This window comes from Solenopsis invicta, chromosome 2, assembly GCF_016802725.1.
Source record: "Solenopsis invicta isolate M01_SB chromosome 2, UNIL_Sinv_3.0, whole genome shotgun sequence".
Lineage (NCBI taxonomy): Eukaryota > Metazoa > Arthropoda > Insecta > Hymenoptera > Formicidae > Solenopsis > Solenopsis invicta.
Window position 1 is genome coordinate 9570399 of NC_052665.1, and position 25744 is coordinate 9596142.

The following is a 25744-nucleotide window of genomic DNA, read 5'->3' on the forward strand; positions in this document are numbered from 1 at the left end:
GAGTGTGTTTCATGCAGAGAAGCTATCGCGCGCCTTACCGGCGTAGGTTTTTTCCTCCCCCTCGCAGAAAATCCATAAGCACCGGGCACTCCTGGGAGAAATGTGTTTTCTTAATTTGTTTAATAACCGCGACTAATTTAACGGTTCGTTTTACTCAAAGTTTTTTTTTTTTTTTTTTTAATCAGGTCTAAGCTAACCACGCAAGACGTTTATGGTGAAACGTGATAATTTAAAAAATTAATTGAAATTAATCTCAAGTTGAAATTAAGATTTCTGTTGATTCATTTTATTTCCATTTCGGTGTAAGAGTAGAAAAAATAACCGCAACTCCTACGTTAAATTAGTCTCTATGATGTCGAGGCGACTGCACACTGCAAATTAGTTGCCTTTCATTCGCGCGCAAATTTCATGGCGATCGTATAACGCCGATTAATACTTTCTTTCCTACTTTCCTTGCCGCGAGCATCTAACGATATACTCAATCGTCCGAGAGTATTGCCAACGGTTTAACAAACTTGTATTTCCGTTATTTCAACTTACTACCGTGCTACGCATAAAATGTAGAACGATTCTAAAATGATAATCGTAAGGAACACCAAGCTCAAAATTATTTATTAAAATATTAAGTATTGGCAAAAGTTATTTTTCTACTTTAATGTTCCTATGACCATTTCTACCAATGTAGATTGATTTTGATCTTAGTTTCACTATTTTTTATCTTTTTCCAATTCTTAAAGTTGTAATAGAAAAAAGATAAAGAGTAAAATTATTTTATATTTATGACGTCGAGCAAAGTGTCTAACTATTTACTTAAATAAAATTATTACAGTAATATTTCAACATCCTGCATTAGGAAAAATGCTAAAGGCACTAAATTTTTTCGTAATGTGTATTAAAAATTAAAATAATACCACACAAGTAGGATAAGTAGGACAAGGCTTGCGAAAGAAAGAAGTATTTTTCTCCACGTAATGCAATACGTGCAATTTTTTTTTATATATTGTATCACATGATAATTTATTTTGTAAAATCGACGATTGTAATTTAAACTTCAAACACTAAAGATAACCGCATAGCGATCGAAACGTTTATTAAACTTTGTTTATACAAATTATCAGCACTGAAATTTAGCTGCGTTCGTAACCCCCATCAATTGTTATTATTTTAAAATAATTGGTAATAATCTGAAAAGGAAGCTTTTTCGATAGCGTTAACAATCTAGATTGTATTCCGTCGAAATCGAGGTGTCAAGAGTCAAGATGCAATCGATGCGAGCTTCTTAGCGCACATACTTTCTCGTCAAATGAAAACAGTATTCCCGAAATACTGTTCCATTGCCCCGAAGTTAAACTGGGACATCGCACGGCAACTACTCCCTCCAGCTCCCTTGGGGTGGCATCGGCGCGCATCTTCGTTCGTTCGTTAATCCCAGAACGTCGCGACTACTTTGCAGGAACTTACCCTCCTGCCTGGCGGTAGCGTCCTTCTTTCGTACCCTCGCGCGCTGCTTGTCGGTGGTGGCGCGGGTGGTATGGTGGGTGGTGGAGGTGGATGGAAGAGAGGTACCACCATGTTATGCAGCCCCACCACCGACTCCGTCCTGACCAACCGGCTGTTTACTGTTTGGCCTCCCGGGATATCGATCCCAGTGGCGTAAGAACCCGCAACCCAGAGCCACCCGACCCAGAGAGCGAGAGGGTATGAGGATACGAGAGAAAGATAGAGAGAGGGGAAGAGAGAGAGAGAGAGAGAGAGAGAGAGAGAGAGAGAGAGAGAGAGAGAGAGAGAGAGAGAGAGAGAGATCGGCACGCAATGGGTTTCGGCCGCGGGCGGTTGGCAACCGACTCTAGTGTTGATACAGCACGATTCCGACACCGCCTCCGTACCCTCAGACTCGGCCGGCACTCAGGTAAATTGACTTCGACTGAGTAGCACCCGTCTTTAATTGAAGATACGCTTCGGCACGGGCGAAGTAGAGCAGCGAAAATCGCGACGAGAATCGAATCCAGGGAAGCTACGAGATAACGAGTCATTTATCTTGGCTATGTACACGGTTAAAGTCGATCCCCATCGGACAAGGCATTAATAGTCGTCTTCGTGCCACAAAAATTCTCCGTCGTTCAATTTCAAGCGTGGACTTTGTTTTGACGAAATTTAAATGTCAATTTTATTTATTAAACTATAGAACATAAAAATTTCACACGTATGAAAAATAATAATACTTTCATGCATCCTTAACGAGATTCGATTTAAATTTCATGGAAAATAATATTACGCTCGTCCGCCCATCAAAATTTTCCGGGAACATGCGTACAGGTTCATGACATTGTATAGCACTGCAGTCATTAATCGCTCTCGTTCGAGAACGAGAAAGAAGATCTCTTCACGACCATTTTACTGTGAGACGATCGGTGGAGTGGAGTGGATCGTGTTAGGAGCGGAACCGGCAGCGGCCATTGTTGTGCCAAGAGGGTTGAAGAATGAATCTTGCCACGAATGGATTTCGGGTGGGATTATGCCGTCCCACTTTCGATTCCATTCGATGGTAGAATTTATCGAGCCGCCAACTTGGACGGCCTTCCCGCTCGGAGTAATCTCCGGTCGCGTAAATCGCGCGCAATATCAACGATGCGGACTCAAAAGTAATTTTCATTCCGACTAATCATCCCGAGATACTGCCGTCTAATGTATTCCCTCTTTTCTCTATCTCGGTAGACGCCGTTCGTTTGATCTTCGCTGAAAAATATGCTTATCAAAATGTATTTTGGGAATAATTAAAGATTCCTGCGAGTGCTTTGATCAGTTGAGAATTTATTTCGTGGAAAACACGCAGAAAAATGTATACTGTATCTAAGTATTAGAGAAGGTGATATTACGGTCTCCATTTTTATTCTGTAATAACTTTGTTAATAACCAATATTTTAAATTAAAAACTTAACGATTACATTCGTCAGTGTGTTATTCAATCGATTCTAGATTCAAAGTTATGAAGTATTTATTACTTAGAATGTTATTTATAAAAATGTGATGACTCTAATGGATTGAAGAGAAAGAGGGGTGATGGCCATTCTACAAAAATAGATTCAAAAAATTGGTTTTGTTTAAAAAAATATTGTTTTCTTATACAATTTTATACATATATGTATATATATAATTTATAGTAACAATTTTTCATAGTTAGTAAAAGTATAAACATGAGGTTACTATTATTAATATTATAAAATATTAATTAATAATAGAAACAGGCTATAAAATTTGACAATCTTCTTTGAATACGGAAAAAATAGATTAGGTGAAATTCAGAAAAGTTATTGCTTGCTGCACGAATTCAATATGCGTAACTAAAGATAGTTGGACAAAGAAACTAGATCTGAAAGCAACAAATAAATTATTATGGAGCAACTAATTCTTTGCTACAATGTAACAAATTGTTGCTAACGCAACTGCTAATGTAACAAATTTGTTTCATTATAGCAGCAAAAGTGTGCATCTTAGCTAGTATAATATGTTTTGTTAAAAATCTTAATCCATATATTCGATCTTTGCAAAAAATTATATTGCAGTATTAACAAACTTGCTGTGCTATTATAACAAATATGATTAGTTTATAATTGCTAATTTTATTCAGATGTAAAACTTTGTAACTTCCACGTGGAAAACTGGTCTGTTACGGCTACTAAATCTGCTGAATCAGACAAATTCTTATTTGTTTCAACAAATCTTTTTTTTCGATGTTCTTTTCTCAACAATAGAATATTTTTCCGTGCTTATTACGAACGTGTCTTAAAAGAGACGTTGCACTGAAAAAGAGTATCAAAAATTTGCCGCTCGCTGAAACGCACAATGCGTGCACGTACCGTTTGGCAGTAACTCGCGTATGAGGATGCGTGCAGGACCGCGAATACACGTGTCCTACGGCATGTTCAACATGCGACTATCGCGAATTCAATCTTTTCGACCCTCGTCGATTCGTATTCGATCGCGCCACTACTTGTCCGATATCTTACGTGAAAAGCCCATGTCAACAGCTAAACTATTATTTGTCAGAAGCACGATCAGGACTGATGCTGAAAATGCGCATTTTTATGTGCTGCGAATAATTACGTTGTACACGAGACTCGATCGTGAATCATCGTTTCTCTTTTAGCGAAAACTTTTCTTGATTACGGCAAGCGAAAGCAAAAAGCCTCTTGCAAATTCAGCTTCGGGATTGCGAATAAATAAGCATACTTATTAGATCTTATCGAAATCCCGATTCGTGAGATAAAGTCAAGGGAGTTCTGATGAAATGTCTGCTAAAGAGAGATCGAATCGAGAGACTCTCGTCGAGTTGAAAATACGGTGCCGGTCGGACATCCCGGTGCACCAATCGCGTTGGATTGCTACTCAACCGTTATCTGCGCTTGGTGTCATCCGCGAAGCGAGGAGGTGGGAGGAGACAGAGAGAGAGAGAGAGAGAGAGAGAGAGAGAGAGAAGAGAATCGCTCGCTCTAACGCGATGCAACGCGCGCGAGAGTCGCGCGTGCGATCACGTGACGTTGCAGTGACTGCACAGCGACCGCGAGATGCGCGGGCACATTTATTATGCTCGTACACCCGCATATATCACCGTGATACACATTAAAAGACGAGACCATACATCTACATGTATACGTACACATATACACGTGTTAGTATCCCGCTGGCTTCTTCCGACGGCGCAGCCGCGTTTCGTAATAATAAGAAAGCGCGCGTGCATGGTGATTCGTTTGTCGTATGCTGAAGACTGCGGTCAAGTAATCGATATTTATTCTGCGAGAATGTCTTGCTATCGACGATAAGTTGCACGGTAAAAATTGCGCACTCATGCAGAAAAACTAGTAAATTTAAACTAATATATTCTATTTAACAATCATTGCTTCATGTATAAACGTGAAACGTTCTCTTTTATGTATACGAGTATATGAAATAATTATAATCTTTAAAATTTCAGTAAAATATTTTTTATATTTATATTTCAATAATATAACAGTCACCTAAAAAGCATAATGTGATAATAATGTGATTTAATTCTTTATCTGAAAATATTGTTATCTTCTGTCTGATATTTTTTTTCTAAATTCATAAAAATTATTATTAAATAATATATTTTTCTTGATGAAATTATACAAAATTCCTTTATGCAAACAAGTTAAGTCCCGTTTAATGCTATCTTATCTCATTTTAATATTTAACATTTCGAAGATAAAGATAATGTCAAAACAAAAACAACACATTTTTTTGTGTAGAAAAATGTCTCGTGAGACATGTTGGTTCCACACTTCTTCTTTTTTACATAAATATACTTTAAAGAAGGCATATAGTTATGCTACATAATACTAATACAAAATCTCAACAATAAATGTACGTGAAAAAGTAAATTGAGAATATAGGCAATGTCGAATTAATTTGAATCGTTTTTTAAGCTTTTCTGTAGGCCGCCATTGCTCCTACTCAATACATCGTCATAATTTAACCAAATATTTGTGTTAAACAATTTAATTCAAGAAATGTGTTAAATTTAACTCAAATTTAATTTATTATTTACTAGGTGCGTACATTAATATGGCTACATTAATATGGACGCTGTGCATTTTGAAACTAAGCCATTTAACTACAAAAATGAATTAATTAGATGATATTTTTATAACTACATCTTTTGCGTTGATAGATGATAAATTTCAATGTATATGTATATGAAAGTTAAAATTAACAAAATGTTTTTTAATTCAAGAAACTGGTTTAAATTTGATCCTCTATTATTTAACAGTATAATGTGTAATCGCCAATGAACAAATTAATTTCGATATTATCGAAACATGAAAATCACTTTATCAGCTTTTGAATATTTGAAGGAGCTTAAAATTTAATTTATCGAGCTTTAATCGGGCGGCATAGAAGCACGGTGCGGAGAGGACGCGAGAACGAGGAGATGGCGCGAATCGAGGCGACAGGGAGTACAACGAAAAGGCGAAATGAGAGAACGGGTCGAGTTCGTTTTGAAATTTTTGCAACCGTTGCGAGAGGACTGCCTTGAGCAATCCCAGGCTCGGTTGTTCGCCGTTGTTCGCCGGGAGTACGTCGGATGAGCACGCCTCTCTCCCCCAGCTGTACATGCCGGCGAGCGCGCGCGTGATCCGCCTTGCACCTCGGACGCATCCGCGACGCAAACGATGCGGTTACTTTATGACCGATCCCTCCGCCAGAAAGAAAGAGACAGAGAGAGAGAGAGAGAGAGAGAGAGAGAGAGAGAAAGCACGATAGATGATGAGTGTGTATTATAGATTCGAAGTGCATCTGGTCGAATGGGATATGATACGTTTCACTCCCGTAACATTGTAATCGTAACATCGTAATAAAGTAACACGTAAAGCGGTTACCTGTAATCTTTTTTTTTTGTTCAACGCCGGTAGCTGTTTTGCAGTTACGAAAGCCGTTCGTGCGAATTAAACGCGGCAGAGTCGGACGTTACGTTAGCCGCTGCAGCATTTTCCACTTATCTCATTTTCTGCATATTTTCTGGTCGTGACAGTGGCCACCCTCATGATGACGCGGTACCAGAGAGAGCCTCCTCTCCAGACGTCCCGAATATATTTTTCGCGCTGCATAATTCAGTATCTTAAATTCAGTGAAAAATTATCTTCGCAATACCGTTCGTCAGATCTTTTTTTGTTTAGCAATACCGTGAATAAAAGAGTATAAAAGCAAGGTATGCTAAATATTATTTATTACGTTAAATGATAATTATTAAAAATACTGAACGTTTCAATTTTATATTAGATCATCTTTAGTGTGTTTCATTACCCGTGCTGGTGAGATATACATATATTATATGTCCCGGTCTTTCAAAAATTCATTTCCATCACAAAAATAAAGATAGCGACTTCTTTCTGCGCTTATTTTAAAGATAAAGGATAAGAGTTCCTACAAAAGCAATACTCATGTGAATTTCACCTTTTGATCTGCATACTTCACCAAATTCTCGTAAAATGGGATAGAAGTAAAAAAATGCATGTTATTTTTCACAAAAATTAAGATACCGAGTTTTTTCTTGGCTTATTTTGAAAGTTAACTAGTAAAAACTACAGGAAAAAATCTATTTAATTTTAAAATGGCGGTTTCAATGTGGCGGAACAAAATGCTAAAGTTTGTTGGATTTAAGTGAATCTCATTTTCCAGGGGTTTTAATTATTCCCAAAAAAAAGCCAAACACGAAAGGTTTAAACTTAAAAATTCCAATCGCATTAAAATATATATCCATTTGTTTAAAGCGTTAATTAATAAAAAAAGGAAATATAAACTTTAGTATAAAATATATAACTCGCAATTAACATTATAATGAACTATCTTATCTTTGTTCAAACATCTTTATGAATGAATGGCATATGAAATAAAAATTGTCCATTTGTAAATTAACCATAAAATTGAAAAACCGAGAAAAAATCTCAAGATTCTCGCAATCATAAAATGACTCGCGTTACAAACTGTTTAATGGACGATCGTAAGAAAAAAAAGACCGTTCTGCTGACGATTATACGAGGTAATCCGCGACAAGTGGAGGTCAAGGTGGAGGTCAAGATGAGAAAGAGGGAAAATCGAGGCTGCTCCTTCGAAAGAAAAGGAGCGAAGGGAGGAGCAGCGCCTTCGGGCGCCGCGTTAAGAACAGAAGTCGCTACGCGCAACGCGCGCGCGGCTATGAGGAGGCAATCTGTCGGCTAAGCCGTCTCTTATTACCTTGCTACCATCGTCGGCGACTACCGGCGGAATCCGCGTGAAAATATGAACCTTCGTATATACACTGTGTATATCGTGCGTCGCGCCTTGAACGGAACGGCGCAGCCGCACGTCTCGTTGACCGGTGGAATATCGCGAACGTGGTTTATGCCGCGGGTGTTACCTATCTGCACCGCGCGCTGCATCCTACACAACTCAAGTCGTTGCCGCGGGTGTGCATCACCCACGAGTAGCTTATGCGCGAAAGCCGTTATCCTTCCTTCCCTTTCCAAGCACAGACCTAATTTTATGCTTGAAATCGTTATTATATGCATGAAAGACGTATGTGGAAAGAACAGTCTTGCTCAAGTATTTAAAAACTTTGCTGGATACAGAAAGAATTTTGTTGAGCCATCGGAATAATTGGGTGCTTTCCATTTAGTGACACAAGTCGACACGAACACCGTTCTATCTGTTTTGGTATTCAATGAGTAACAAAGGCGCTTGTGTCAACTTGCGTCACTAAGATCCGAATTCATTATCCGAATTCTCAGATCTCAGATCTCGGATCTGTCCTTGTCTCGCGTGTGATAACGTAATAAGCAAAACTAAGGCAGATTTGAAATCTGAAAAACGTCTATAAATTCCAATTCGGACCTAAATGGAAAGCACCCATTATGTTGGACGCTCAAATATGATGAGTAAAGTTGCACAAAAAGTTTTGACAGTCTAACACTCAATTTGAGTGACCTACATAATTATTTTGATAATCCAACAAAAATGATTTTCAGATTTGTATCTAGCTAAATTTTTAGACACTCCAGCAAATATGGTCTTTTCCAAACAACTTTCGGAAAAATGTGGTTGGGTCATTCTTGACTCTATTAGACAATCTAAAAATTGCTACGTATAAATCTGGTACATAAAACAATAGTTTCCAATTTTAATTTTTTTACATCTTTGCGATGTAAAAGAATGTACAAGTTATTTTCGAAAACTAAAACACCCATCGGATCCCGAGTAACCTATACACATTGGCCAAAGATTAGTGACAAAAGCGTTTTCAAATTCAACAAACAACTCGATGATCAACGTAATTAACGTTATTAGCAATGACACTCGTCAAAGATAATTCCTTTTTTATTTTATTATTATTAATAATGTTTCTGGTATTAAAAATTCAAATTTGTTAAATGTAAAAATATATTTATAAAAAAAAACAATATATGTTTGTTCTCATAAGACAAAGCAGCCTGCAATGCCTTTCAAGAATTCCTTTCAACGTATATGGAATACATCTCAGAGCTGTTATCCCACGCTGTATTAAAACGAATGACTCTATGACTATAACGATTCATCGCACCACTGCTATCACTGTATCCTCTAAATAATAGATTAATCGCTATCAATCCTCACGAGTGCTTTCTAAGTGTGGCAGCATTAATCGCAATGCGAGGCAATGAGGAACTCGTCTCGAAAGAGAGGATCTCGCGCGAGAAGCAAGGACGAGAGGCGGAGAGGGAGAGAAAGACAGAGGCCTTCGGTGATAAATTTAACCGCGATCGACGGTGTAAATCGCGAATAACGGTAACGCCGTGCGATTATTATCGCCGCGTAAGAGCAAGGCGGATTAATAGGGACAGATAAGCCTCGTTCCTAGCTAGCGAGCTACAAAACGCTTGGATTTCCAATGGGTCGTTACCTTCGTGGGTGCATCATGCGATCGTCACGGTCAACCGAGTACCTGGCTGACGGCTGACAAACGAGAATTCCTCACGGAGATCGCCGATACAAGAAGCCCGCACCAGGTTCCCCGGTATCTCGACCGGTTTCCGGGTGAAGGAGAAAAGGAGAGAATTCCGTCTTATTCCTTAAAGTATCTTACGCAGCCGGCACACAGAATTTTCCTACGCACGAACACCCTCTTCCTCTTCTTCGCGATCGGTTTCTAATTATCTTTACGCAGCGAATAAAAATAATGCAGTGCATTCTATGAAAGCGACATGCGAAACGCATTTCAAGCAAAAAGTTTAAGATTCGATTCGGTTAAGTGTGTGACCGATTCAACGTGTTCGGAGAAGCTATTTTTCAATTGTCAATTTTCTAGATCTTTTTCAAAAAAATGTATCAGGAAAATTCATAAAATTCTTCAAAATTTTGAAGAATTTTAAAACTTCAATATAAATTTATTAAAATTTTAGTATGTGTGTGTGTGTGTGTGTGTGTGTGTGTGTGTGTGTGTGTGTGTAAAATTTAACCAAACCCCTGCATATTTGTATACAAGAGTAATATATTTTGTATATTTTTTAAGGGTTTGTATACGTCTTATTATGATAGATATTAATAAATCAAAGAAAATTATACGACAGTCTTTGAAATATCATGTTGACCCACGTGATTTTGAGAGGATAAATTCTAAAAGAAAATCCTCTCTATGTGTGTGCGTAAATTCCGAGAAATAATTCCAACAAAACTTTACTTATGCAAGTTACATATATATATTTTATTCGCATACGCCACTTAAGAATGTATCTGCACTGCGGATTATATCTGCCATTTTCGAATCGCGATGGCTCGGTGAAAACTGCAATCCGACAACCTAGGCATTTTCGAAACGCTACTTGCTGCAATATTATAGACGACGAAGCACTTTTCTCCAGAGTCGCGACATTAACCAAGAGTGAACGGATCAGGAGAGATGAGGAGGATACGTAACATTGGAATTTCCTATCGCAGTAAAATAGCGAGATGTGCTCGAGTCCGCGTTCGAACGAGAGGATCGAGAGAGTGTACGACCGGCGACTACAATGTGCGAGATTTTATCGGCACGTAGAACAACAAATCTAAACATAACTTTTGCATCAAATACGCTACATCATACGATCAATAAAAGAAAAAAAAACACCTCTTGATCACTCGAAAAGGACTAATATTTGCAATCTAAAATCAGCGAGATACAGTTAAGTTACTTCAAAACATGTGCTTAAAAAACTACATTTAATCAACCTATTTTTGGGATTAAATTGTTTAACTTTAAAGTAAACAGCGTCCATGTTAAGATTTGCATATGTAGTGAACAATAAAATAAAAATTTGACTTAAATTTAATACATTTCTCGAGTTTAAATTGTTTAATTCCACTGTTCCAGTGTTAAATCAATATTGAGTAAGAGTAACAGCGACCTATAGGAATGATAAAAAATGACACAAATTAGATATAATTGCAGTACAAATTTAACTGTGCATACAGTAGATATACCTGACAAACACACCCAAGATATAATGAAGATATAGGATAGACGTTTGATACAGAGAAACGGCGAGCTGCCTCAATCCCGAGAGCTCTTTCTCTTATCGAGATCTGGCTAGCTACCTGCGTGAGAGAGCGGTTTCAAACGCGTAAACATCCTATTGTATTCTGTTATCACCCTTAAGTTCCAAGACGGTAATAACTCCAGACTAATGGCCGATAAATGAATTTATGAATAGTTTCGCCGAGGATTCGACGCGATTCGACGGAAACGCGGATGGGTTTCGAGTAATCGAGTAATCGAAACGACGTACACGCCCTATTTGCGCGATAGTGCGACGGCGCGTTCTATTTTTCGTGGTACGGGTATGCAGCCATCAAAAAAATCCTACGAGCGCGTTCGCGCAGGAATTCTCTCGGTAACAAACGGGCGCGTTCAGAACGCGGCAGATTTCGTCGAACGGCCGGTAAAATAAATAAAAAAATAAAAAAAAAAGAAAGAAAAAACGGGAAAAAAGGACATGCAAAACTGGCGAACGTGCAAAGAGGGGCCTGAAAAATGCGGCGAATCGATAGTTCGGTGCACCCTTATGTATGTATATATGTACCTATTCCGGGCGGGTCCACCTGCTCGCGGAGTCTGAAGCCGCATCGGACTCTCTTTTCCTCTCTTTCATCCTTTTTCGTTCTCGCTTGATATGCTCCTGTCGATAAATCACGACCGCCGTTATTAAAGGATCGCGGGATCGGCGATAAACCGAAGAGCCGGAATGGAGAGCGAAGGCGGGAGCAGCCGCGGCGGGGAGAGAGTCACCCGCTCTCCGACGAGATGGAGAGATGATCGAATTGAATTCGCGCGCCGTCCGTGCTACTCGGCAAATTTACAGACGCGCGAAGACGTTAAGCAGTTAACGAAGAACGACGCTGGTCGCGCCGATGCGATTACGAACGAGATAGCAACAACGCCCTCGCCTTTTATCGATGTTTTACTACGTTTCGAAGGCAAGGTGTGCTAATTTTACCCGAAATTATACTCAAGTGATAATTATATTGTAATTCTAGAAAAATACAGTAGCAATGAGTTGTTTGCAAAAATAAATACCTTCAAAAATAAATTATTAATAAATAATATAATAGTAAGCATGGAGCAACATAGTAAAGGATAATTACAAAGAAAAAATTTATAAAGAGAGAGAAAGAGAGAGAGATAAGGCATTAAAGAAAAAAAAGAAGGAAGGGATAAGAAACCTATTGTAACAAATGTGATAAGAAAAATGTAATGCAACCTATAATTAGAGGTATAAATGTTAAAGCTATGTTAGATATATAAGTTAATAAAATAAGGAAACATTGTATGCACAAAATAGCATCATGATAGATGATAAATAAATGTAATAAGAAAAAAATATATAGTTGTAATTATCATAATTTAACTATTAGTTATTATTATCATGCAAACAACAAACAAATGTAAAAAAATAGTTATATTTTCTATAATTGCACTACATGAAAATATTTATTTTATTTTTACTATTTATAACTTGATATTTCATTATTAATATTTGAAATTATCATAATTTGTAGAAAAATTTTTCCATTTTTCAATAGGTAGAACTACAAACATAACGTTGTTATTATTATTAACATTATAATAGTAAAAATTATAAAAATAGGGCTCCTAAGTATTTATAATAATAATTTTAGCACAAAATTATTATAGTCACAAATACCAAACACTTTTTTCCTCTTAGTCTATTAATTAGCCATTAAGTATTAATTATAATTTAAAGTATAAATGTATTGAGAAATAAAACCAAATTTTTGGTAAAGCTGAAGTAAATAAATTTTATGCTATAATACATAGATTGGGCGAGTAAGCGATATGTTACTATATATAATACAATTAACACATTTTTTACAGGTAAATCTTTAAAGGACATTTAAGACGGGTTTCTTATCTCAATTGTATTATGATATCTTTGTAATTAATATCGTCAACACAGAGACTCGTGTCACTGTGCAACTCGAAGACTGAAGAAACAGCCGCGTCGACCCACAGAGAGTCAAACATTCGCGCAGTGCGTTGGCGTGCACGCAAAACGTCCATTACGCGCGAGTTCCATCGACGCAAAGCGATCTTCGCGGTATATCAGTCTGAAATCGAGACGGTTCAAAGCGAGACGCCCCGAATCGTGCTCTCGCTTTGATAGAAGTAAAACCGGGGTTGCAAAGGAGCTGGAGAGGGCCGACTCTCACGCGTTCTCGACTCTCGCGGCGCTATCACTACTGGGGTTCGAGCTAGCTTTGTTAGCTTTGCGTTGCTGATGAGAGATCGCATCACCAGCCATCGGCCACCATATCGCTCTCTGCGATTTCCAGATTGCTTTGGGACACGAAGGCATCGGAGAGTCCGTGACGCGCGGCGGAAATATCGATAGCCACAAAATCGAGAGTCAATTTTCGCGCGCTGCGTGAAACGAGGATGTTTGGGATCACAAATAAATCACGATCCTAGAGGCTTTTTTTAATAAACCTTTAGAACCAATGACGAAACAAAAATAGATAAAGAAAAAAAAACCATTTAGATGATAGTCACGGTAAAAGGAAACAAGACGTGAAGCGATAAACTTACCGACGTTCTCAGTAAGGAAAGATCGAATTGAAATTCATTAAGTGAAAGGAGCGGTGAGAGGCGACAAGAGGTGCAATTCGCGAGTCAATCTCTCCAATATACGCATAGGTCCATATAAATCATATCTGTACCTTCACGCGTGTTACCCGGAAGTGTAATTACGAGACTGCTTATTCTCGCGGGAGCAACCATCCGTTGAGAGACATTCCAAGTCCGAGGTTGCACGGTCGCCCCGTTGTCGCGAAAAACATTTCACCAACGCGGCGCGGCGAGAGTAACGTCGCGCGACGCGCGAATTGCGAGGCTGGAGATCCTCTCGTAAATCACCCCTTCGTGGCCACGTATCGAGCCGTGCTACGTACACTGTCGATTCCATGGATCATCCGCGACACAATGCGCCGCGGAAAGGCCTTCACAAATCACCGGCTGATACTTTCGCGTTGCAACCGGAGCTGTATATTATCGCGACTATTACCGTGAGTCTCGAACGTCCGCCGTATTTCTGCGCGAACGAGTCCCCGAGTCATAACCGAGTACGCGTTTCACGGCTCCACTTCGCGTCCGTATATTCGTCCAATTATGCGTAACAAGCGGGCACTACCGCGTATCCCACCGTGGCTCTCACCGTCCGACTTGTCTCCGTACGTGATGGAGTAAAATTACTTGGAATATCTTCAAGTCTCTCGTTTTCCTCGCGCAGCCCGGAGCTTTCGCTTCAACGGAAACCCCGGGGTCTCCGGGACCGTCACACGCGGAGCAGGATTAAAATGATAAAAAGTAAGAGCTTGCCAATTTAATTTGACGACGCATGGAAAGGTGCGGGTTCCTTAAAATGTACGCGTCTTCATGCGAAGTTGAAAAAGCAGATCGACGGTAAAGATAACAAATGAACCGGTGTTTGCCATTGCCTATATATAATAAAATTATTCAAAAAAATTATTTAGATAAAAAAATGGCTTTCATGTAAATTATATATTAGAATGTACGAGTATATTATCTCCACCTTTACCTTAGACGTATCTTTTTTTAAATTATCTACGTAAACACCAAAGAGAGTGAAGTATTTGTCTTTAGTTTCAACTCTTCAGAATTTTTTTAAAAGTAATAATAACAGATTGCACATATCAGAAAATAGCAGCGTAATGTAAAAAAATTCTTCCAAATTATAATGTGTGTTATTGGAAATTTTTTACAGGGAACTATCTTGTAACGTAAGTTATGTTCTCTCCGTTTTTCAACTTTGATTTTCATTCGCATATTGATCCAAATCAAAATAGGAACATTTTAGCGTCGGACTGAATTATTTGAAGAACTCTTGTTTTTAAGAAATATAAAAATTTATAAATATATAATTTTTATATTCTAATTTCTATATCCTAATTTTAACACGTTTTGTTCAACAATAACATGTTAAAATCATATAGATAAAACAATACGTAATTTTATTTTTATCTAGATAACTTGAAATTAAATCATCTTTATCTTATCAAAGATACGTTTACATGTAACTTGTCTTTATCTAGATAATTTTAAATTATCTAAGCGTGGCACTGCAACGAACAAATAAATGAGATCGCGAAAGATCGTTTCTACTGAAACCTGTGTAGCTTCTATTCTGCGAAACCCCAGGGTATCCGCGTACCGACACGGCGCATTTACAAAATTGTGCGATATAAAACGCCATTTTTAGTGTTGCACGCGTTACAAACGACGCGCCGAGACCATGTTGCTGGCCTCGTGACTGTAATCGAATCTGGGTAGGTTCGTTTCGACGATACACGCCCCGTTGCAAGCACATATGTGCATACAGCGCGCGGCGCGCGGCGCGCGCATTGTATTTTCGACGTTAATCGAAGAGAAATCGCGGTCAACCTTGCACTGGTGAACCTTGCACTGGTGACGCGTCATCAGTACCGCAAGGGACAAAGAGGTCGTCCGTATGCTCGAAAGAAAGGCCCCCAAAAAATGATTCACCGGATCCATATGCACAATAATGTCGCGATTGTCATCAGCGTCGCCTTTTGTTACAACGTCTTGGAAACGGTAAACGACGCTCGTGCCGCGAATACGCGATGCGTTCTTGCGTTATCCGAATCATGTCGAAAAATTTGGTTGGATCTTACCAAGATACATCGACGTATAATTTTATGAGTTCCCGGAACTTTCTAAGTAATGTTTCTCTTTTAAAATTTGTCTTTAAAGATATATGTATCATACTTCAAAGCATTACCAAACATGAAATGTATTTCATGAAATTTAATAAAAAAAATAAATATAATTTAAAATCGCGTTTTACAATACTTATTTGTAAATTTGATGAAAAAGTAGCATTACGGATTAAATCAAACTTTTTTTACATATACTAATATATCTCTAATAAAAATTAGTGCAAAAGTTTATTTGGATCCACCATTTATTCGTTTACAAATTATTTACTTGAAATTCCAGTAAGATATGATAATTTGCGCTGCGATTATCATAAGCTAAATTAGTCGTCAGTTTTTTGAGACTGGTTTTAGAACAAAAATTCAGCTATTTACGATCAAAATTTTTTTGTCGTTGACTAAAAAAGGAAAGAATAATTCTACACCTGCAGTTTTTAAATTTTGATAATTTTTAGCTGGTACTGTAGAACCAAAATATCCTTGATCAACTGCTACCGAGATAATATAATACTAGAGTCAATTTTCTTTTGTAATTTAAGTATACCGACACTAACGTTAACATAACACTAAACGACAGTATTAATTTCTCACCGTTTCGCGTCTGAATTTGCTCTTTCCTTTCACATAAAAACCGTCTCTTCATAAATTGACGCCTCGCAAAATGCTGCGCGACTATAAAACCGAAGCAGTTAAACAGTGGTTGTAAAAGCGCGCGCCTTTATGGTAGGACGTAAGGCGAAAGAATGGAGAAAGCACAAAACGTTACGGAGGGACGGACGTCTCTTAAGACCGCGTCGCCAACTTTCGCAAATGAGGATCAGGCGACTACAATCATCTGAAAATAACGTTGCTTTCCCTTTCGGCGCGCGACGCGCATACAAAGCGCCGGAATACATTGGCCAATAATCGTTTTCCGGCGCGTGTGATTCAGACGAGAGATTTCGCGAAACTTGGATTGTCTACTTGGTAGAACGCCCAGCAACCACGCTACACGAGTAATTGTGTATGACTCTCACGTACTTTTCCTACACAATTACGCGCGAGATATCCATTCCTCCAACTAATAACTGCACAACGTAAATTCGAATTAGATACAGTCTTGTGCTTTTGTCACACGTATACAGAGTGGAGCGTAATTCATAGCTAGGAAAATAACTATTTACATTAAAAAAACATAAATCTGAAGAATAGATCAAGATTCCTTCGCAGAATCATTTCAGCTTCGAAAAAACATGTTAATTAAATTAATTGATATGATACAATGTAGCTAAATTAATTGCTGCGATGAATACTTTTGACTACAATAATTATTACGAATTAGTGAAATATAGTATTATTTAAATATTATTTGAATATTTAAAGTGCTAACATACACATCATTTAAGATAAGTAAAAAATATGTAAGAATATATAAATATAGAAAAAATTATTATTAGCACAATATTAATTAATAATACAGATTATAATTAACAATACAGTTAATAAACAATGTGCTTATTGAAAAGTTGATATTTTATTCGTCAAATGTGCCTGTTTATTCATTTACTCGTTCCAGTTCATTTAAGACATCGAGAATGCTACTTAATGTATTGTTTTCAGAATTAATCTATTCAAATCCATGTTACTGTTATTCATATTCGGAATTGTACCTACATATGTAATAGACAATAATAGATTACAAAAAAAGTCCGTTATTAGCACTACAAAATTAAGTTTTATTTAAGTACATTATTTTATAATCTAATCAAAATTAAAATTCTTATCAAAATATCTTAAAAATCAAATGTCCAAGCTTAAACTATTTTGAAGCTAAGAATGACTAATTATTTCAATATACAAATTTCTGTCAATTATTAAATATTTGAATAATAAATGAATATATGACAATAAATTTGAATTGTAGAATATTGATATAGACTAAATAGAATTCAATTCAATTATTTATCACTTGTGAAACATACATTTTTCCTCTCAATATCAAATTTAAATTTTGTATAATTTTTATACCAAGCAAATGTTAAATATCCAATTGTTCTTTTTATGTAAAAAATAACGTCCTCAATCAAATTGTGTACAACGTATGCGGCGTTAAGCACCCTTAAAAAATGGGCGCCCCCATATCGTACTTAATTAGCTTAATGTATTACGCCACTCCTGATTTTATTTCATTGTGCTGCAGTAACTGTGCTGGCTCAACAAACATGTATTATGTATGTAATAAAATTCATGGAGTATGTCCAAAAAATTTCCGATCTTTCTCTTAACAATTTTTTTTTAAAGCTTACAAATTATTCAGCCTTCTCATAAAGAATTTACTGGCAAATAACCGGCCCAGCATTGGCGCAGCATCAGATAACTTCGGAACTGTGAGCAACCAACACTGGCTGGCAAATTTGACTGACCCAGTATTGATTTTACGATAGGCTCGGTACTGGGCCAGTAAAATGAGTCAGCACTGGACCAGTGTCGGTTGCCGATTGTACTACCCAATGCTACGCCTAGCACTGGCTTTACGACCGGCCGAGTGCTGGGTCAATCGGTTGCTCTTGGACCAAAATTATTATTCGACGCTGTACCGTCATGGCTTGTAAAACCTTGTTTGAGTTGTGATCTCCTTAAACATACTCCTTTCTAGTTGACAAGTCTCTTCTAACAACGCGATGTTGAAAGAAGCGTATCAATCGAGGAGAGTATTTCAAAAGCAGACAACACACAAGTTGCAAGTAAGCTCCAAAATATTATAAAGATAATGTTCGTGAATGTTTTAGATAGACACCGTATGTGTGTAGTGAACAAAGCACCAATAGCTAAGCAAGTGCAAGTAAGCTTGATATTAATGAAACAATGGCATTCTATCGCGTTCAAGTATCACTACTGATTCATTTAATTAGATATGGCTAATTTGGAGAACCGCATAAAATAAATTATGATAGTCGCCGCAATAGTCGTTCACGGAATACCGGATGCCCGCGTAGGACGAATATCTCATTACATCCGAGCACTCGTGGGTGGCGGTTGTATTCACGATTTAATAATTCGATAATTATCGGTCCTTATACAGCCGGAGTCGGCGATTGTTCGCTGAAGAAATGTTTTAATTTGTACCGGCTTAATAGCCGGTCGCGCGAGCTTATCGGGACATTAACGAGCAGCGAGCAAACACATCATCATTGTTTTGTTTCAGGGAAGAATGGCCATTTCGCAAATGACGATCGGTTACATTTTGCGCGATCACGACCGCGATCGCGGTTATAACGTATGCTAATGCGCGCGTGGAGGTTCGCTCTTTACAAATGCGCGGAGTATGCGCTCAAGCGCGTGCTCTCGTTATGCAACCTGCCTTATCGCATTGCCTACGCGACGACACGATCCCGGCTAATGACAGGTAGAGCGGCATGCGTTGCCCTATGTTGATCAGGTGCTGGACGCACCTAGTGCCTTTCCTCATGAATGGCGATCAGATTCGTGATTTATGCCGGCGGCGCTGGGTAACGGCGATCTTACCCGGCAACCCGAACGACCTGGCGCTGAAACTTGGCTGTCCTGACTGACTATTATTGCGTAAATCTCGCTGTATATCTCGCCGTTGTGCCAGTCGCCATTGCGTCAACGACGCGGCTGAAATTATGCCTAAGCGCACAGGGCGAGTCTCGTTAGCACGCGTATAACTTGCGGCTAGACAGGTAAATTAACGCACATGGATGCTCATCGAAATAGAAATAGGTTCGATGGAGAGCAAAAGGTATTTAAAAAATTGCGAGTCGCAGGAAATTCCGTTGAGAAAACATATTTTCTTCTTCTCTAGATTTTCTCCTGAAAGCGATGGACTAGAAATTCGTCCAAGAACCATCGTCAAAATTAAAATCGAGATCGAGGTGTTTATTAAAACGGTCCGCACAATTTTTTAGACATTTCAGATAGTTTAATTAAAAAAGTTTACAAATAATGAAATTTTGTGTAACATTATCATTATCCTTCATTGAACTCAACATGTTAAGAACAATAGAAATTTTGTTATTAATATTTATAGAAAAATCGTAAATTTGCTGCTATTTTTCAACACATTTCGTAGCTCCATACTTCTTGTATCCAAAAGATTCGTTATATTAAAGTTCCTTATATCGAATCAAAAAATAATTTAAATAAGGTAAATTTGATATAAATATTTAATATAAAACCGGTCTTGCTGATAAATTCGTCTTAATTCTCCTTACAGTACTGTTTACACTAGAGACTGATTTCAGTCGAAGCGTGGACACGGCTTAACGCGATCGCGATCGGCCAGTGTAACAACCGATAACGCTAGTCGCGCGGTGTGCGTTTATCGATTCAACGGGGACACACTGCGTATAATTTCGCCGCGCGCGTACCGTATGACACGCGCAATCGGTTCATACATTGTGCAAAAGTCATGACACAAGATCGCCGAGTAGGTAACCCGAGAGCCGTGCATATACACGCAAACTCTAATTCGAGATGCGAATTCCCCTCGATTCGCTCGGCTCCGCAGTATCGTTGCGAAACCGAACGCCGATCGAGCGAACAACTTGCAGATTCACCAAACACGGGCTTTGTCTAATAATTACCATTTACGCACGATAAGTTGTGATACGAAACATCGTTGCAGAAACGTGCAATCGCAAAAATTATTATAGACCGCCTCGCAGCAGGTTGCATAATGATGAGATTACCGCGACACGCGCGATATGTACCTATACCCTGCGTGATGCGCCCTGTAAATATTTTAGATGCCGGCGATCGATATATTTCAACCTAGTCTTACTTGAGTCAAGTGCATAGAGAAGCACCCTCAGGGATTCTCTAATTTTTTTTTCTATATTTATACGCAAACCTAATCTTGTAATAAAAATAAATGCGTAAAATTTCGCTAACCCTAATTACTCTCATGGGATTTTCAGGACATCACAGCCTTACACGACTCGCTATATTTATTGACTAAAACTGCATTTTATTATATTTAGCTCAAGTTGTTTAACAATTACAAAAAAATGTTTGCTTTTACTTTCATTACACGGATGTCACAAAATATTATTAATCTTTGTAATTGTAAATCAAAGAGAAAAATCAAGATATAATGTTGGGATATCCTAAAAACACCCCACGCGAATAATTAAGAAAGCTATGCGAGTAATGTAATTATTGATTTAAGGGTCAACTGTTGAAACTATCTGTAATTCATTCGCACATATATTGAGAAAAAGTTTGATAATTGTTACCAAATGTTGAGTAACCTAATACCAATTAAATATTCGGCTAATACAAGGAAAAATAATTTTACTTCCTCAAATATTTAGTAAATATTACCAAATATAAGATTAAAACAAAAATTCATATCGTTTAAATAAAATTCAAAGACATATAATATTTAGATATTAGTGCATAGATTTATTTAATCACATATTATTAAATATTACTAAACAGTTAGTTTATATTATCAAGTGGGAACAAAAGTTCGTAGAGATTAATTAAAATATATAGTTAAAAAATCTGTGTATAAGTATTTAAACACTGTTTTTGAATTTCATTTAAAAATACTTTGAATTTTTATTCAACTTTGTATTATACTTGGTAATATTTACTAAACATAAAAAAAATGTAAAATTATTTTTTTGTTATATTAATCAAACATTATTAAATATTACCAAACACGTTATTATTGGGTTCGTGGCGGTTAGTTAACATATATTGAAAAGTAAAATAAATTTTGGTTATATTAATCGAATATTTAATTGGTACAATTTCATTCAACATTGGGTAGCTATTACCAATTTCTTTTTTCCAATGTATCCAATGTATGTGACGTATTTCGCGTAATATTAAACAATTCCCAGTTTTTTTTCTTTTTTTTTCCGAAAAAGGCGACCCGAGTTCAACAAGATCGAAAACTTTCACGTGGACCTACGCGCGTAAGGTGGATGACTTGTAGTACTCCGTACTGTTCCCCACACTCCGTATCGCAATGTCCGTATTTATCCAGCGGCACTCTTCCTCTTTAAGCAGCGCGTCTGGTACGAAGTGGTACGAAGTGCCCATTGTCATTGTCGTCGGCATCTTTCGCCTGCTTATTTCGTCTCGTGGCAAACGGGCGTTTCACTTTCTCCAGGACAAGCGGAGGACGAATTCCAGGTGGAATTCCGCGGCACGAGGGTGCGGACTGATCGCACGTGAACACGCCAAGTCGAGTTTGTAAAGTCGCGACTAGACCCAATCTCTTTCTTTTTCTCCCCGAATGATATTGAACTGCAGATATGCAGCTACGTTGTAACAACAAATAAAATAATCCGAAAATTCCTGTAATAATTGTGTATTATATTAAATCTATTATTATAAATATCAAAGATTAAATAGACGTCTAGAAGGTTAGGCATCTACAGTAATTAAACTTGAGACAAGTAAACGTTACTTGCTCAAAATTTTAATACAAAAAAAGAACAATATTGATGAAATAGTGATCTGAAAATAATTATGTTGAACCATTAAAAAAATTGTATCGGGTGTTCAACTTGCTCGCTAGAATGTCAAAACTGTTTGCAGCAACATTATCATGTTGGGGCATAATTATTTTGATGATTCAACATCAAATTATTTTCTGATCTGTACCTAGCTAAATTTTTAGACGCTGCAGTGAAATTATTCTTTCCATGTACAAGATGAAACATTTACATACATTCAACGCGATATATTTAATAACCCGCGAATAGTCAACTGATTGTTTTTTTACACACTAGCGTCGTAAAAATAAAACTCTAGTTACAGCAAATTGTTTACTGATCTGAAATCTATACCTATCTACCATTCAAAGATTCGAGATCCAATATGTACAATGGAGACAAGTTATGACTCATATATTCATAGTACCGATCTGGTGAAACTAGCTGGGATATAGAAAACTACTTAGGTAATCGCTACGTTATAAAATCAATCGAGTATGGCAAGAATGTACTATTATATTATTAATTCGTTATATAGGATGTTTACCAGGAAAACCAGAAAGACCTAGAATTTTCAAGGAATTTTCTTTTTATCCTTGAAAATCATGGATTCTTATGAAATTTTATTAAAACTCAAGGAATATTTCTGAATCTATTTTTAAATTTAAATTTTAACTTTTTTCTTTACAAAATTGTTTTTATATCATAAAACCGTTTACCGAGTTATAAAAAAATTCTCTTGGTGTATATAACTTTATATAATGATGAAACGTTTAGCATCGATAAATTCTTAAGGTACGAATCATTGTTATTAAGCGCAGTCGAACAATCGCCGGTATCCGCTTTCGTTGCCGCGCGAGAGCATAATAGGCATCAATTCTCGAATTCCTCCGCGACTAGTCAGCGAACGCCTCCGCGTAAGTAATCCGTCACATCCGTCCTCGGCGCGTCTCGCGCTGAACGAAAGCGCCCGCGTGCCCGTTCCTTCGATCTCGGTAAGCGAGACGACGCGGGCGCGGGCGCGGGCGCGGGCGCGCAATGCTCGGTATCGCCGCGACTTTCCCGTCTCAATTTTAAGAGCTGGAAAGTGCTTATCGGCCACGCTCGTCTCCGCGAGTGTGGCATTGTGGAGGTGGGCACGCGACCGTTCTCTAGAGTCTAGACCGCCGCCGCGCCGCACCGCGCTGCAGCGCTGGTGAGGGAGGAGAACGAAATGAAAGGCGCGCGTTGCGTCGACCGTCGACTGACGAACGGAAATCGCGTGGTAGAGAAAGGTACGCTCATTCGACACAATCGAAATCTCCGTCCCTCCATCCGAATCTCCTCCGCGATCGTCGAACTCGACTTGTACATGTAAACATAGAAATTTATTTTTATTTTTTAATGAACGTTTCAATCAAATTTAACAACCCCGATTGTGTAAATATTGTATAATAATGGCATCATAAATTTACAAAAATTTTACAATAATTGCATTAAGATGATACGCCGCGTCGTAACGCAGCAATTTTGTCGAAATAAAATTTTTGAATAATATTTATCAAACATTACATAAATTCAAATTTGAATTATAAATATTTTACAATTATGTAAAAAACCATTTAATTCTTTAAAATTTTGCTATACTGATTGCATAACATTTTATATTGTATTACATTTAATATTTAATATTTTTTTATTATAATTTAAAAATAATTGTGCATTTTTGTAAGCATGTATATAAATTAATATTAAATTTCAAAATATTTTATATAATACATAATGCAACTGCAATATTTTTCTTGTTTATTGACCATCTTCTTGTCAAATTTAATTTTGTAAATATATCACTTGGATGATTCCGCTATATTGTTAAGGTTTTAAATCGAAATACTATTTCAAAATTAATTTGCAAACAGTTATCAATATTTTATAAAAGGTTATTACTTCTACATCTATTTCTGTAAATATACTTACATAATTGCAGATTATAATTTTTATGCAAGATTTCGTCATATAATTGATTAAATAATGTTCTATCGGGGAACATACATTTAATAAACAATGTAATAAACATATATAATATTTAACGCTTAAATATATTTAATAAACAATCTTGATAAACAATTTAATAAAATATTTTGATATACATGCATTTAGATTTCAATTATTCTTGCTCCTGGTTTTAGATTATATTTTGCTTCAACTATTTATTGCACATTATTCACAAAAGTGCTTGAACCTGTGACATATAGATGTGAGCATCCGGAAGTGTGTTGAATTCGGGTGTGCTAAGTCTAAATGATTGTGCGGATCAGTCATCTCTGCGGGAATAAATTCACGACGTTTCACTTTTAGATTACATCGATGTCGATTAACTAGTCTTGGCTCTTGTTTCTCTTTTTCTCCTGTTTCTCTCATCTATTATTATTTATAAACGTGTAATGTAAAGAACAACTTGTCAAACGTGATTATTACTAATTTAAACTCTTTAATCCTTACGTACACTAGCAAGATTGAAGATGCACGTTTATTATGGCGTAAATTGTTGATTTTCCGAGAGCAATTCAAATATCTTTCTGAGAAAATTAACATTCTTTACACAATCAGACAAAAATGTTTAGTAAATTTCTTTTCTTTCAAATACTATCAACATCTAGCTAAAAATGATATCTATGCTTTTCTTACGAAACATATCTAGAGAACATGCCTAGTGCGTTGATGGCTCAGTTTGTGCACATGCCTTTTATCCAGGACATTTTGGAAAATTGCTTCGTGTCAAGAATGACATTATTATGTATAAAATGACTGTTTTATAACAGTAAATTTTTAGTTTTTCTTTACTTTTAATCAATTCTCGTTTATATTGAAAAAATTTTATAAACTTATTAAAAAAAAAAGTTAAAATTTAAGCAATAATTTTAAGCTGAAATGCGAGGAATTGCTATCATATTTGCGCTAAATGTTATAAATAATGTTGAAAAATGTTTCTGTAACGCTATATTGATAAAAAATGTATTATTTACAATGTAAATGCAATATATACCTTACACTTAACATTTATATACTTTTTTCAATCAACAACCAAACAAATACATCAATAGATGTTAACGTGTATACAAGATTCACTAAAGAATTTTTTCATACCTGCAAAAGTAAACTGAAATTAAACTTAAACGCAAACAATTCAGTCGTGCGCAGAGAAGATGCCTAAAAACGCGTGTACAAAATATGTCAAGTAAATTGCGTGTTTTCTATGCGACAGCAGGGTAACGTAATAAGCTCTACCGTTTGTTCTCTACTTCGAAAACGACCGCGTCAATGCGTGCCTATACTTTCTTTCTGAGGCAACGGCGGAAGTGAAAGATCCATTGTCGATGCTGCCCGGGACGAGTGCGGAAAGTCGCTCTTTTCTCTTCACTTTGAGACCCGTGTTGCCATTCTCAATAACGAGTTATTAGCGAAAGCCGCGTTCACGTTCTAAGAAGATTATACTGATCGTAACGTCGACGTCAGGACAAAAAGTATTGTGGCAC

At 37.0% G+C, this 25744-nt stretch overlaps 1 protein-coding gene and 1 long non-coding RNA gene across 2 annotated transcripts in view; one reads left to right on the forward strand and one right to left on the reverse strand.

The window, feature by feature from the left end:
* Nucleotides 1-25744, reverse strand: part of LOC105200916 (neurogenic protein mastermind) — a 242773-nt gene that overhangs the window by 132207 nt on the left and 84822 nt on the right.
* Nucleotides 829-12311, forward strand: LOC120356949. The gene is made up of 2 exons (XR_005574151.1): nucleotides 829-1909; nucleotides 11717-12311. It is a non-coding gene; the product is annotated as an uncharacterized LOC120356949 (long non-coding RNA).